Source organism: Protopterus annectens, chromosome 2.part0 (assembly GCF_019279795.1).
Source record: "Protopterus annectens isolate FY-2018-M chromosome 2.part0, PAN1.0, whole genome shotgun sequence".
Classification (NCBI taxonomy): Eukaryota; Metazoa; Chordata; order Ceratodontiformes; family Protopteridae; genus Protopterus; species Protopterus annectens.
Window position 1 is genome coordinate 1,631,524,028 of NC_056728.1, and position 16,417 is coordinate 1,631,540,444.

Genomic DNA, 16,417 nt, shown 5'->3' on the forward strand with positions numbered 1-16,417 from the left:
ATGGATTCAAGAGTAGCTGGCTGCAAAGCGACAGTGTCATGCACCTCATAAGGCAGTACCCCCCACCAAAGAGGAAGACCTTTCAGAAATTAGGTCTCTTTGGAGGTGAGTAAAGTGTGACAGATAATTCAGCGAGCGAATGGTGAAGGTCACTGAAGCATAGGTCCACTTCCCTAGTCTGTCCATGGTCCGGGACTCCCTGTTTGGAGGATGGACAGTGGAACTATCTTTGGCCAGTTCCCTCTTGGTGGCCACATCTTCAGGTGTAGATAAAATTTTGTCCGGCCTCCAGGGAACAGGTTTACATTGTCTGGGGCCTTCCAGTCACACTGCACAATTAGTTTATCGAGATCATCTGCTGGTGGGGTCACCCAGGAAAGAGATGACTGGGCACGGAATGCCTGCAGAAACACTGATTCCTCAGAAGAAGGGTTAGAATACTTCCATTCCCCCCACTGTTTGAGGAATTCAATAATGTCTCCGAATGAAATGTCATCTGAGAGAGAATGAGGGGACCCTTCTCCTTCATCACAATCAGTGTCTTCTGTGGACGATTCCTCCGGGGAGTCAAGGTGCTTCCTCTTGCACCATTTCTTTTGGGGTGGCTCTCCAGTGGTATCTTCTGAGGAGGACTCTGGAAAAGGGGTTCCCTTCACAGGGGGTCTGATACTGGTATCCTAGGGGCTGGTTGTGAGCCTTTGGAGTGAAGGGCCCTATCCATCACCTGTAAAGCAGGTGCACCTGAGCCCACTTCCAGTTGAGGGGTTATGAGAGAACTGAAAGCCATCAGACCCATGGACATAGATGGTGCCAGGGAGAAAATGGGAGATGGATTAGGTACCAAGGTATGGACAGTCCAAGCACCGCTCTGAGAAAGTAGCCGATGCTGCAAAGGTGGTGGGTGCTGACAGGGGAGGCACTGCTGTCAGAGCTGAGACAGTATGTACCAAAGTGGGTGCTAGGAGAGGATAAGCAGGGGAAGATGAGATAGAAGATTCCAAGCCAGGAGAGACAGAAGGTCTAGCTGGAATGGGCAATCCCCTAGCTACCAGAAGCTGGTCCACAACCCGCACTAGGTCTAGCTCAGAAAAACTCCTAGTGGATCTAAAAGAGGCTGCAGAAGGGGAATCAGGTCTTTCTAGAAAGGGACTAAACCTCTGCCCCAAGAAAGGGTCGTAAGTAGGAGAATATCTTGTCCTTAGCAGGTAATCGAATTTTGGAGCTGATGGAGCTGAAGAAGCTGTCGGCACAGTGAACAGAGATGGTGCCGAGGCATGTACAGTCATTGGAGCCCATGGAGCCAAAGAAACTGTCAGCACCATGGACGGGGATTGTGCCAAGGTATGTACAGTCATCGGAGCCCATGGAGCCGAGGAAACTTTCGGCACCGTGGACAGGGACGGAGCCGTGGCATGAACAGTCATCGGAGCCAATGTAGAAACCAAAGATGCCACCAAAGTCAGTGGTGCTGGGTTTGGAACCAAGATAGGAGTGAATACCATGGTTGGCATCAAGGGAGAGGACACAGATCCTGGTACCAAAGAGGTCTGCGCCGAGAGAGCCTGTGAAGCATGGAGCCGACTCGGTTCTGAAACTGACGGAGATGCAGGAACTGAGTGATTCAGTTTTTCCTTATATTTTTTGGTCTTAGGAGGGGGTGAGACCTCCAACCCAGATAGAGTCTCAGAGAAAGGTGTCTTGAGTAAACCTTTTAAAATAAGTTTATTCTTATGTTCTGCTAGTGTCCGATTAGAAAACCAGCACAAATGTTACAATCAGCTTTTAAATGATCCACGCCCAAACAGTAGACACAACAAACATGTGTATCTGAGTTAGGCATCTTATGTCCACACTTGTCACACTGTTTAAAACCCAACTTAGCTTTGTCTGACATGGTAAGTGAAACAATGCTATCCTGTAGAAAAAATTAAGGAAGAAATACCAGTGGAGCTATGTTAAGGAATACCACTAGTAAAGGGGCCTGTCAAAGACAGGAGAGAGGGACAGTCAAAAGAGGTAAAAAAATTAAATTACTAAGAAAAAGGGTAGGAAATAGGCCTAGATTATAGGCAACAGTGATAAAAGACTAACTTGACTAAAAATTTTGAAATTCAGAAGAAAAACTATTATAAAAACAACAAAATTACTACTTAGCTTGAGAGAGATGGCTAACACTGACTAGTAATGCGGCCAACGAGATCTGGCGTATCTAAGAGAGGGGCATTGTGGGTAGGTTCTTAGCTGAGAGTTTTTGGCTTGCACGAACTGGAAAACAGCCGTATCGAGGTCCTAACAGTAAAGAATAAATAAAGATTTACAATATCAGATGTCTAGCTTTGTTAGAATTTTCTTTTTGTGTTATTTACTACACATACAAGCCCCACTAGACTCAAGTGTTTTTTCTAAAGGTTAAGTGACTTGTGTGGCGGTATACAGTTTGCAAGTGGAAGCTGGGAGAATTAAATCCAATACTCCAAGATGAAGCTTGTTAGCTGTTTGTGGTCTTAATCTTCTGAGTAAAATAACTAATCAGTAGTTATGAATCCATAAAATAAACAAATCTATGTTCTCTTACAGAACAGTAAACTTTTATTCTAAAACACAAGTTCGGCCATCCCTGCTCTTGTATTAAACATTTATCCTGCATTACTATGGATTTGAGCTTTTTTTTTTTTTCACCCTGTTAGTGTACATATAGGATTCCTTAGAAGGAGGTCATGCAGGTTACAGTGTTATATATGTGAAAGAGGAGAAAAAATGTTTCTTGCATGAAATTCTTATTTTTTCTGACAAATATATTTAGTACTGTAAAAAAACACTCTTTTTTCTATTGGGTTCACTGTGTATGCTAACATAACCCTCTGTGATTCTGAGTGATCAACGGGACTTATCTTTTAACGTATTTTCTAAATAACAGTAAAGAGTAGCAGATTATATTAGTTTAAACTTGAGGTTGTGAACTCCAGAAGAAATAAAATGATGACTGAAGTCACAAATGCCATATCTGGGCTTTGGTATAATGTACTGACAGTTTTAAAGACATGCTGAGAAATGTAATATTTCACCAGAAGATCATATCTACAACTTATCAACTTCATTTTATCCATTAAGTAGCATTTTCTCCAGCATTAGATATTTGTACTAAGGAATTTTTTTTCCTGATGAGTTAGTCATTCTCTACTGACTTCAGCATTTATGAGGACACAGAGTGACTGTGACGTCATAACAGCTCTTATGAAAGCATACAGTTATGTAACAAAAGTAGGGTATAGCTTTGCATTTTTGCATAAATTAAAGCAACAAACCATCCCAAAGGGAATCCAAATGGAGAATGTTTCAAATCAGCAAAGTTAATGTCGCTGAGCATAATATGCGCAAATGCTGTTCAGTGAAACCAACTTCACCAACAGTGGACTTTGTCTTTTTATCCACTGTTGTGTAGCCTTCTGAGTTTGGTATATATAAGTTCAGATGTTGTCCGTCACATTGGGGAATGGTGGGTGCAATAATGTTTGCTTAAGTTCACTAAAGGTAGTTTTGGTGAGAAGTTTTCAAACTTTGTACCATCTCTGAAACTACCTCGACAAGCCGACATGATTCCATCCAAATGAGCTGTACCATACATTCTTGAATATTTGAAAAGTATTATGTTGAAGGAATGGTGTCTTGTGAAAAATGTGAAACTCAAATGCAAACTTGTGCAATTATTTATCACAAAATATTCATAATAAGAGGTCATTTAGTACGTATTGAATAGGCAGACTTTCTGTGCTCCACTTTTGACATTTATGTTTACCAGGTAAAATTCTAGCTCAGATTTTCAATTTATTCATTACTGTCCAGAACAGATAACAATTCTATTGCCTAGCCTTGCTTCCTGAGTACTGTGCCACAAAAATAGAAAAGCTGTAGCTATCATCACCCTGTTTAATGAGAGGTCCTTTTATTAGCCTGAAGGGTGTCAGTAGGTGGCCTCATAAAATAGCATATGTAACTTACAGTAGAGCCATAGCTTCATTGTTAGAAAATGCAACTTAAGAGTCAGGTGACCACACACTGCAGAGGCTGTGCCATGCTCTGAAAAAAAGTAATTTCTTTCCTTTTAATAGGTAATATATCATGATTAAAATGACACAACACACATGACCTTAATGAGATTCTATGCAATTAAGACATTGAGGAAGGACTAGACATAGAATCAGGAGGAAAAAAAAAACTCAAGGAAGACATTATCCTTCAAAATGTTTTCTTTTAATGGATAAGTGTCTGCCCCAGGTGCTTCTGAGGCTACAGCATTTGTCTTTTTTAATTGTGGTACAGTAGCAGTTTGTTCTCCTTTTACCAGATTATTGTTAGAGTAATGAAGCTGCATTACAATATGTTATAATTACAAAGTAATTAATTAAAGTTAAATCTAAAGTCACCTCATGGATACTTAACAAAGCTGCAGTGTAACATCTTTTTGAAACTGTTTCGATTCAATAGAAGCAAAGAAGCATGAGGTGTTGAGATTCAGCGATCATTTCATTACGCTTGTATCATGAAAACATGTATTAAAGTAAGCACAGAACAGAAAGTCCTGGCAGTTTTGAAGTAGTACATTGCTAAATCAATGCTTCTCATAAAAGATTTACCTTGGTAACTCTAGATAAATTCAGAGTGAGCAAGTTTTATTTGTTAGCGAGCTCAAGAAATACAGTCTGGGAAATGTTTTCAGTTCATTTAGGGTGCATTAGTAATAAAGATACTGGAATACTTACTAAACACTGAAAAAGAAATCAGATTTGGACAACTGGGGGTCATGCAAAGTCTCAGAAAGAGAGATGGTTTCTTTCTGACAACTATAGACCACAGTTTAAAATCAGAAAGTAGTTATTTGAAAATAAAAAGCAGGTTCATTAAGATAATTTTCTGGGCATGTCACATGTTGGTTTAAACAAAAAGCTACTAAAACATGTCATGGTGTATACACGTCTGGTCACTAAAGAGATTTGTGATCAGAAACAGTCAAAAAGTATAATGGTAAGTACAATGTTTTATTTTTGTATTGTAAAATAATAATTAACCTTCGTCTCCATATAAGGCCTTATTGTAACTGCCAGCATGTGTTATTTTACCTGTAGGTGTTCCTTAGTTGACGCCATACGTTGATGATTTGTGAAAAGGGACAGGTGAATACAATATTAATTATTTGGTACATCATTATGACAGTGGATAGTCTCTAGCCAAGTATAGTCTATGGCACTGTGATGTAGATTCTTCTCCACGTAGCATCATTCCTTAAAAAATACACAAGTGAGCTGCAGTGTCATGAATAATGTTTAAAGACAAATGCCCTTCAAAATAATAGCTGTTGAGAAAATATCAGCATTCAGAACACTGCAAACAACTCTGGCTTGTTAAAGTGACATCTGAGTTCAGTAGCTTTATGCTTATGGATCAAAGCTAACAGCACAGCGAATGATGTCATGCAGCCCTACATTACTGAAAGAAGTGCTGTAAAGTTACAGCATCAAGTCAAAAGCCCCCACAGTAACAGGCCTGCCTGCATTGTCTTCATAGATTCATAGGTTCATAGGTGTGTACTAAACTAATGGCCCAGGAGCCTTTACAAGCCCAGCCCATAGGATTACCCTGGCATTGTGCCACCCAACCTTAGTTCCTAGTGCCTCTGTCAAGTAGAGCCACTGGAGTGATCCATGGCATGAATTTTCTATTTCCCATCCTCTCATCAAGATTTGTCTTGAAAAGGGCCAGTGAGGTGCTCTGCTTGACATGTATGGGAAGTCTATTCCATAGCATGGGCATTCTCTGGGTTATGAACCTGTCCCTCCAGCATGTTCTATTAATTGTGGTAATGAGGTTCAGGTCTCTAGAGCATGTGGTGCAGAGGGATTGGGATTTCTTTAGATGTAGCATTTCTAACAGAGCTGGGTCAGACATGGCTTTGTACGTCAAGCAGAGATCGCCTCTAAGTAGGCAATATGAGACAGAGAATAGTTGGGGTTTTTTTGAGTCCGTCCATATAGGACAAGTGTTTAAGGCTCAGGATCCTCTTTGTGAGATACTTTTGCGGCCTCTCCAGTTGTTGCAGGTGTCTAGTGAGGTATATGCCAAATGGGGCATTGTACTCGATGATTGGCCTAATGAGGGAAGAGTAGAGGGAGACAATGACCTCTTTCTTCCTGGATGGAAAACCCTTAGTAATGAGATGTGCCACATAGAAGGACTTTCTAACCACAGTGGCAATGTGGTGGTCAAAAGAGAGTTTGCTGTCAACCTGTGTTCCCTAATATCTTATAATGCCTTCTGTGTTCAGTGGACTACCATCAATGTGGTAATTCAAGGTAACCAGATTTTTCCCAAACAGGATGAAGACACATTTTTTGGCATTGAGCTTAAGGCCATGGTTCTCACACAAGTCATTGGTCTCACTGAGGTCTTTCTGCAGGATGTCAACATCACTTGGGGAGTTAATAATAGCTCCTAACTTGCAATCATCTGCGAACTTTGTCAGCCAGAGTCCCTTCGTGCTGGCCTGGACTTCAGAGAAGTAGGTACCAAACAGGAGAGGACCCAGGACCAAACTCTGTGGGACTCCACTCATGACTGGTCAACAGTCTGACTTGGAGTTAGCTACTTTCACACTGTGGGTTCTATCTGTGAGCCAGTTTGAAACCCACCTAGTGATATAGGGGTTGATGCCTAGCTTAGCAAGTTTTCTATGATTCCTGAGTGAGGAATTGTAACAAAGGCCTTGGCCAGATCAAGGTAGGCTGTATGAACCACCTTACCTTCATCCACAGCTCTGGTGACTGACTCAAAGAAGTCGATCTAGTTGAGCAGGCATGATCTACCCTTTACATAACCAAACTGTGTAGGATGCAGAGTTTGGAGATTCCCTATATCTTTGTTCATTAGGTCCATGATAATGAGTTCCATAGCTTTGCATATCAGTCGTCAGGCTAATGGGGTGATATTTCCCAGGGTCTGTAGTCACTCCTTCTTTTTGGAGAGGGATGACTGTAGCAGTGCACCATTTGGTAGGGACAAAGCCTGAGGTGAGGCTGTGATTGAACAGGGCACACAGGTGAAGTGCCAGTTCACTCTGTTGTTCATGTAGAACACAGCCAGGGATACTTTCAGGTCCCATAGAAGCTGTATTCTTGGCCTTGGACAGTGCTGTTTTAACCTGTGCAGCAGTAATACTGTGCAGCAGTGCAGTAGTAATCATTAAATAATTTTTATTATCAGATGATTTGTTTTCTTGAAATTGTCAGCTAATAAACTGATTTTGCCAGGTGACTGTTGATATTGCTTTTCAGTATATTTTGTTATGTCACTTGACCTAGACAGACCATGCTTTACAGACTTTTAAATGCTGAGCTGACTTATTCACTAACAGTACAAAGCCATGATTAGCACTGCACGTACAACTAAACTTACTTAAGAGTTGAAGTTAACAAGGTAACTACACAGAAACTGAATAATCTTTTTTTACTCCCAAGGGAATAATCCAAAAGCTATAATATAGAAACTCTATCTTGGGTTATTTTTCATCTCATTTCTAATTCTGAGCATTCAAATTATTAAAAGCAAGCTATAAGTAAGTTTTCCATAGGCAGGTGTTGTGGTTACCATTTCATTTTTTAGGGATAACAATGACTGTCTGCACATGAGACCCACAAACTAATACTTCTTTCCGGCCCAGTGAATTCTAAATCCTGTTATCTCCTACTTAGCCCATGAAGAGCTATGCTATGCCAATACTACATTATTTTTTCTGGCCCTGAAGACTTATTACCATATTTACAACTATGCATCAAGATGGGTTCATGTCAGTGTTCATGTTTTCAGAAACTCAAACTTCACATGATTGAGAATATATGTTTGCGTTACAGAAAACTCAAATGAAGCAAAACAACAAAAATCAACATTTTTTTCAGGGGGGGGGCAAGCTCCCTGCACCCCCACCCTGTTTGGATATTATATATACCAACTCCGAGATTCTGAGATTGCACTACAGTGGGGAAAAGGTTAAATTCCTCAATCTGAGCTGTACCACAATCTCCATACAAGCACTTCTAGTTTTTGGAAAGTCAAACATACGGTCTTGACCTTATAATGTTTGCATTTCCAAAAGCTCAATAATCTGACAGAAATCCGTCAAGACGCATGAGGCCCCCATGTACAATCTGTGCCTTCTTTTGGGTGCCTATTAATAATAGTTGTTAGTCTTAACAGACAAAAGATAGGATCTTCTTTTCAGTTCTGTAGTGTTTTTTCCTAAACGTAATTTATAGAGAGAATTAGTCTCTAATGTAGAAAGCAATCAGGAGAAGAAGCCATTTCTTGGGATTGTGTGAGTGCTATATTTTTTTTTTTTACTGTTCATTGATGGTTACTCCTGTCACCCACTACTGACTAAACTGATTTATATTACTAATAAAATTACTTTTAAACCAACATCTGCATTGGTGTTACTGTAGTAACATACATACATCATTTACATATCAACACAACTAATCTTACTGCATTTTACACACATTTACCCTTTGTCTTGACTGTAGCATTACTCCTTTTTTTTCAAATGATATTAATAGAACATGTTTCATTTAACCCTGGTTTATTTAAAGTATTGTGTTTTAACTGCCATACTAACTCTCTTTGCAGTAGATGATCATCCACTATAAATTCTCAAGTCATATTTAACCTGTTCAATAGGTAAATGCTAGTTTATTAATCTGCAGGTGATTACAAGCCTAGCTAATAACCAGCATCAAACTCTGCACCTTGTATTGGTGAGGTAAAGACCTTAACCATTATGCCACCCCCCCACCCCAAGGATTCAAGTGCATTTAAAATTTCCAGCTGATCTTCTAAAATTGATGCCTTGCTTCTGGATGACCATGGCAGGATTCATAGGTTCATAGGTGAGTACTAGGCTAATGCCCTTGAGCAACACAAGCCTAGCCCAAGAATATTCCCAGTTGTCCTGTTGCCGGACGTTAGTTCCTTGTGCCTTTAGTCAACCCTACATGTTCATTTAACCCTGTGTTAAAGCTGAGGACATTGGAAGTGTGATGTCTATTCATTATATATTCGTGTGGGAAGTACTTTAAACAAAATAAATCATAAAAATTGGTAACAAAGAATGTTTTATACATATTTTAAATGTAGTAATGTGGATGTATAGAAAGGCATGTGTTTTTAAATGCACTCTAATTTGAATTTTTTTTTGCTTTTATTGGTTCTTTTTAATTATATGCTCAGATAGTTAATTATTTAATGGTGGTTCTGATTAATGTGGACAGTTTCTGAGGAAGTAAAAGTAAGAAGGAATGACCAGCACAACTAAAATGACAAGTGTTATTTATTAAATACAAAAGTAAGCACTTTGGTGCATAAGCACTTCTTCAGACTGAATTCAGACAAGCCAAGGAACAACTTAAATACAATTTGAAAATGAAACTTCCAATCAGACTTCACAATAAAAACAGCTGACATCAAGTCCTGTTAAATACTATGGTAACAAATCAATGCTTAATCTTGCGTCCTTTTAAATAAGGTCCTAGCGATGTGTTTTCATTCAAACCATAATTCCTATCCGCTTGCAAAGTTATAATCCACTTAAGTTCATTAGCCCCAGCTTTATTAAGGAGGACCCCACCTCTAGTATTTTTAGTAGTTAACTGATTCACTTTAAAGAGAAAGCTATGGTCAGACTACAGATTAATATGCTTATATAAAGCATTCATACTAACTTTCCTCCTGATGTCTCCAACATGCTCCAACACCTTTTCTCTCAAAATACGAGTCATCATACTTATACAAAAACTTGGAAAAGCTGTGCAAGTTGCTAATTATACCATGTGTGTACTTCGACAGTCTGTGTAAAACTTAAAATCATACCTAATATTTGTAACAGGATGAATAAAATAAGGACTTCAGAAATAAAAGAGCAGGCTTTACAACCACAATGAGGGTATGTACCAACACTTGAAGATTTAACATGAGGCTCTGACATAAAATTAACTTTACAACATAGCCTCTGTTTCAAGTTCTTTGTATTCTTAAAATAAAATTGAGGTTTGGCTCCAATAAACTTATTTATATCCTCATCAGCCAGCAAGCTCGGCCAGTTTCTCTTACTAATGTTACATACATCATTCACTTCACTGGAATAGGTGAGACCATATCTCAGACAACCAGAATTTTGCCTCTTATTGTTCCTACTGTGTGAAACATCAGAAAAGTAAGGTTTCCCTGCATTTGACACAAGCCTTTAACCTGCTCTGAAGTATCAATAACGTCTCGTGAACCATAACCCCTCATAACAAGCTCATCACTAACCAAAGCATAATGCTCATTCAACCTGGCATCACTAGTATGCAGCCTCGAACATCTTAAAAATTGCCCTTTCAGTACATTATGAAAGGTGTGATTCAAGTGCATACTAGTCCTGTGTAGTTTATTGTTCCTCCAACATGACTTCTCAAACATTTCTGTTTGCAAACTCCCATTATTATCTAATGAAATACGCACATCTAAAAATTCAACAGAACTATTGAAGTGCAATTAGTAAAAAACAGGAACTCTGTTGTTGTATTAAACCAACAGAAAAAGAGTCAAACTTGTGACTAGAACCTTGCCACAAAATAAAGACATCAACCTCAATCTAGTATAACAGACAATGTCTTAACAAATTATCAGCAAGTATATGTTCAGTTTCCTAGAAAGTCATCACCGTACTGTGGCATAGCTATGGACACATATTGTGCCCATAGCTACACCTAGTGTCTGCAAATAAAATTCACCATTAAAATAAATTGTTTTCTAACAATATTTTTAACAAAGTACACATTAATGAAACTTGGGCATTAGTGCAGTCACGGTCATGGTGCAGAAAAAATCTAACTGCCTCTAGGACATAACTATTAGGTATGACTGTAAAAAGAGCAGCAACATCCGTTGTTACTAGTAAAAGGTCTGAATAGTCATTCAATCCACTAACAGTTGTGCAAAGTTGATTGAGAAAGTCCTCAGTATCACTTAAAATTGCTGGTGCACATTTAAGAATAGGTTTGAGCTTGTGCTCCACATAAATAGAAATTGTTTTGTTAACCAGCCCTGTCCAGTGACAGTTGGTCTCATTGGTAGTTCGTGTACGGCTTTATGAATTTTCAAGAGACCATTAATCATTGGAATTACTGGATTGTCAATAGATAAAGAATTATACATGTCAAATTATACTTGGCCAGTCATCAATAAATCCTAAAGTTCACTCTGAACTCTGGTACACATTGGTGTCAGACAAATGTCTCAACATACTATTAATATAAAATGTAATATCCATTCAACCACTGAACCACTTTTGTCTGCTGGACATATACGTATCAAAGGTTGTGAGTGTAACTCACAAAGAGCTGTGCATTGTTCATTGGTCAAACTGTAAAACTTCTTACCTCATCTGACATTTCTGCAGTGTAGAAGCTGCTGCAATTCAGCTTCACATACACAGATAAAAGCTTCAAGAGAGGGCTGTAGGGGTGGCTTAAAAGAGCTGGGCTTCTTATATTTATTACGCAAGCTAAAATCAATAGGAAACAATATTTTCAACATGATGTCTCTTCCAAACCTCTGTAAATCCATGGAGACATCAGAGATGTCCACTTGCACTGCTGGAATGAAAGAAAGCCCCTTTTCTAATACACTATTATGCAGAGGAGTAAGTTCAAAAGCTGATAAATTAAAAACTAGCATTGTATCTAATGCCTTCTGTTCATGTTGAACACTGAAACTTCCTCTCTCTCCATAGGCTGACGCCTCTTCCTGCTTTCTCTTTTGATAGAGTGGTGTTGCCTGGGAGTTGATGCTTCCTCAAAAGGACCAGCAGGGAGTGGAAGCTGCAAAATGTTTAAAGGGACTACAGCTGTTGTAATTTGACTCCTTGCTCCTAATTCTAATGATATACGCTTAGGATCTTCAGAATCTTTCTTAGCTGCCTCATTGTTCATATTAACTGAAGATAGAACAGAATCATTAGTTTGTTGGAGATGAACCAGTTCTGTGGTGTAAAGCTGTAGATACAGGTACTGCAAAGGTTCGTGAATCAGATTTTACATTGCTCCTACAAGACATAGAACATGGCCAAACAAAAGTATGCCCCTTCTTGAAATTATTATTCTCTCTCTATCTTTTTACATTTCTGTTGTAATCTAATGTCAAAATTGTTAACACTGGCCAACATTTCTTCAATCTTCCTGCAAAACAGGTCCTCAGAGTATTTCTCCCACAAACTACCAAGGCCATACCTCTGAACCTGGAATCATAAAAAATCTGGACAAAGACTCATGAAAAATAGGTACTACTGGCCAAAAATCTATATGCTAGTTAACATAAAGTTTGCATACATAATAATGTAACCCCACCCACTCTGGTGAGATTGTGGGATACCGACTTTTAAACTCAAACTGAACAGATAAAATATGAAACATGAAATAAACAGAATAGTATTTTATTGATATTAATATTTGAACTTGTATCAAACTGTTAACTTGTGCAAAACTAAAATACAATTTTCTTTCTAAGTTATAAACTGAAAGCATAATCTGTAAATATGTAATTACTTAACCAGCTCTGCTTCCAATCTGATATCTCTTCTTTTAATTGGGTCTGACTATGAGAACTGTGAGTCCCTATTTGGGAACATTACTAAACCATTGTACAAAACACCTTGTCTTATATTTTCTAATGTTATCTAGCTTCTTGTGTAAACCATGTAATGTTATCTAACTTCTTGTGTAACCTATGTAATCTTTTCTACTGGAGCTTTTCTCCTCGGGCCTCCGCTGAAAATGGACATGTATCCAGTCGGACTATCCCGGTAAACAAATGCAAAATAAAATAAATCAATAAAAGTTTATAAAAATAAATTGCTTCTATCCATTTATACTAAAATACATATACAAAGTAGTTCACATTATTCATTACAACACCAAATGTCATAGAAGTAATGTACACACCTTGGCTATTTACATACAGCAGGAATGCAAAAAATATGAACATACGCACAAATGCATGCTACTTAACGAACAATATACTCTTATTTATGCACTTTACACCTGCAATCTCTCTATTTCCGTCTTGTTTTTTCCAATTTCCTTTAAATTGTGATTTGTGAAGCAGATAGCCTTCCTGTAATTTACTCCCATCTCCCCTTTATCCTGTAATTCACCAACCTTAAGTTTCAACCCATTCCCATGTCTCTGCTTATTCCTGCGATATTACATCCCCTCATTTGCAGCTGTCAATTGTAATACTATTTAAAGGATTGATGCAATGTCCTTTTCGTTACCAAAACAATCCACTGAAGCCTGTAAATAAAAACACTGACAGTATATCTCTCACCCTCTTAGAGCTAAAAATCAGGACAAAGCCATAAATAATGAGGAGACAAAGACCCAAAAATATGGAACATTTTTAAAAATTGCTGTTACAAACTTAGAAAATTAAGAGACTAACAGGCCTTCCATTAGCATGAATTTTCTAAGGAATATGAAGTCTGAATCTCAAATGCCTGTATTTTCTGACTTCCATCATTAATGATTTGCCAATCATTTGCCAGAAAACCAAAATGCATGAGGAACAGACTGAAAATATGAGGCGAAATCTGTACAGTTTGTGAAAATCTGGACAGTTGAGAGGTATGATCAGAAGGAGAAAGAGATTCAGAAATATGTTAGGTGCTATTTTAGTGATGATTCAAGGACAAAAGAATGGTGCATATGCACCTAGCTAGTGCAGTGAAACAGGGAATGCTGGTACATATGCACCTAGCTAGTGCAGTGAAACAGGGAATGCTGGTCTCCTGCATTCCAACAACATGCTTTGCCTACACCTTCACAGCTGTATAATATGTGATAACACATTATGTTGTCAACATTCCATCTGCATTTTAAAATAATTTGTAAACTGACTTGTTAATTGCTTTTCCAGCCCAAATGGGTTACAGTTTGTAACTTGTCGCTCCCCTACTTTGGACACAATACAGGAGTATTCGTGGGTTCTGTTTAAGCAGCTTTATTTTATACAAACACATCATGATATAAGTTAGCTGCCTTTAACTTAAGTAACTTATAAACTAAATGCTGCAATCATACAGTACATGCTTACTCCCTGGCTGCACTCTCAAAAATGGCACTAGGAATTTCATGTGCCTGGCATTTATACATGCACACTACATCTTTGACATGCTTCTTAAAGACATGGTACACTGCACCTTCACTCTGATCTACATCCTCCCTCTTGAAAAAATGAAACATGCAATGTTATGAATCTATTTGACATGCAGATATTACACACAGTTCTCTATCATGCATTGACACAACATAAGGTAGATATATACACAGTTAAGTCCATGTTGCTGCATATTTCACACTGGGCCTGGATACTCGTCCATATTGTGTGACATAAAACTGGGACTTGGGCTTAGCAACTGGAGCTGTTTCTGTAAAATGTTTGATCTTGGAATTGTTTGGAACATCTTCAGTAATGGAATCAGAGGTAGGAACACACTCTAGAAGGGAAACAACATTTGTTTCACTCTGAGATCCAGAGTCTGTGTCAGTAGAACAATGTTGTGATGATGATTGTGGTACAGGAAGTAGATGCCTGCAATTCCTCCTGTACTCTATACCCTCAAATTCTACAAAGTAGGATCTTGGCTTGGCACATATTCTGATAACTTGACCAATCCAGTTAAAACCTTTCACCATTTGTATTTTCACTGTCTCTTCTTCCCTCAATGGATGAATAAATCTGCTCAGTTTATCATAACTGGACTTTGGATTGAATGCTTCTTGAATAGTTGAGCCTTTATGGTTCAGTTGTTCTTAGCTTTAGGCCTCAATAAACTGGAACTAATAGGTAGTGTCATTCTGGTTTGCCTGGAAAAAAGTCTTTGAGCAGGTGAGCTAAGTATATCATCATGGGGTATGTTTCTGACATTAAGTAAATTCAAAAAGACATCTGTATTGTCACGCTTTGACCTTTCAAGTGATTGCTTTGCACTCTGCACTGCGCATCCAGCTAGACCATTTGACTGTCGATATTCAGAACTACTAGTAACATGTACAAAGTCCCATTCTCTTGCAAATTTCTGAAATAACTGACTAGTAAATCGAGTACCGTTGTCAAAGATAACTTTGTGCGGACTACCATGGAGTGAGAAATAACATTTTAACTTAGTAATAACAGCAGTGGATGTTGGGTAATAAGTCAATCTCAAACAAGTTCAAATAAGAGACTGCCAGTACTAAGTAATGTTGATTCTTCCACTCAAAGATATCAGTGGCTGCTGTTGACCAAGGTAGTTCAGGAACTTGACTTAACTGAAGTGGTTCTCTTTGCAAATGCGGTCTAGTACTACTGCATACTGAACAAGAAGAAAGTACTTTAACAATATCTTTCAGTAATGAAGGCCAGAATACTAAATCTCTTGCTCTTCTCTTGTTTGATGCGGAACCTGGGTGACCCCGATGCAAAATCTGGATATATTCTTGTTGTAAGGAAGCAGGAACAACACTTTTAGGACCTTTGAAAATAATGCCATCTTCCATCATCATTTTATCTCTGTAAGGAAAATAGGTTTGCACTTCAGGTGGTTCAGTAGATTGCTTTGACAGACATCCAACATTAATGTAGTGATTGAGCTTTTGCAAAATTGGATCAGTCTCTGTGTGATCTCTTAACGTATCAAGCCTACTGGTAGAAAAATTACACACTGCCATCATGTCAAAGTCAAAATTCTCTGCATCAAGCTATTCTGTCATATTTCTGGGTGATCTGGATAAGGTATCAGCCAGATAGAATAGTTTGCCTTTTGTACAGACCATTTTGAAGTTGTACTTTTGTAGTATGAGTATCATTCTTTGTAATCTCGCTGGAGCTGAATGCATAGGCTTCTTTAGAATAGTAACTAGAGGATGATAGTCAGTTTCAATCTTAATAGCTCAACCATAAATATAATTATGAAACTTGTAACATGCAAATACTATTGCCAAAAGTTCTTTCCCAGTTTGAGTATAGTGCATCTCAGTTTGGGTAAGTGTTCTAGATGCATAGGCTACTGGTCTGCCCTCTTGAAGTATAACTGTGCCAAGACCAAATTTTGAAGCATCACAGGAGTGACTGGTTTATTCACATCATAGTATCTTAATGTAGTTGGAGTAGCAATTTTCTGCTTAAGGTCTTCAAATGCCTTCTGGTGATGTTCTAACCATGACCATGCAACATTTTTTCACATTAGCTCTCTTAAAGGTGCTGTCAACTCACTGAAGTCTGGTATAAACTTGTCTAAATAGTTGACCATGCCAAGGAAACACTGTAGAGCATGAATATTGTCTGGTGCTAACAT

General features: G+C 38.3%; 1 protein-coding gene across 1 annotated transcript in view; it reads left to right on the top strand.

The window, feature by feature from the left end:
- Positions 1–16,417, top strand: part of LOC122792862 (peroxidasin homolog) — a 1,098,019-nt gene that overhangs the window by 896,781 nt on the left and 184,821 nt on the right. The gene's annotated exons all lie outside the window — the stretch shown is intronic.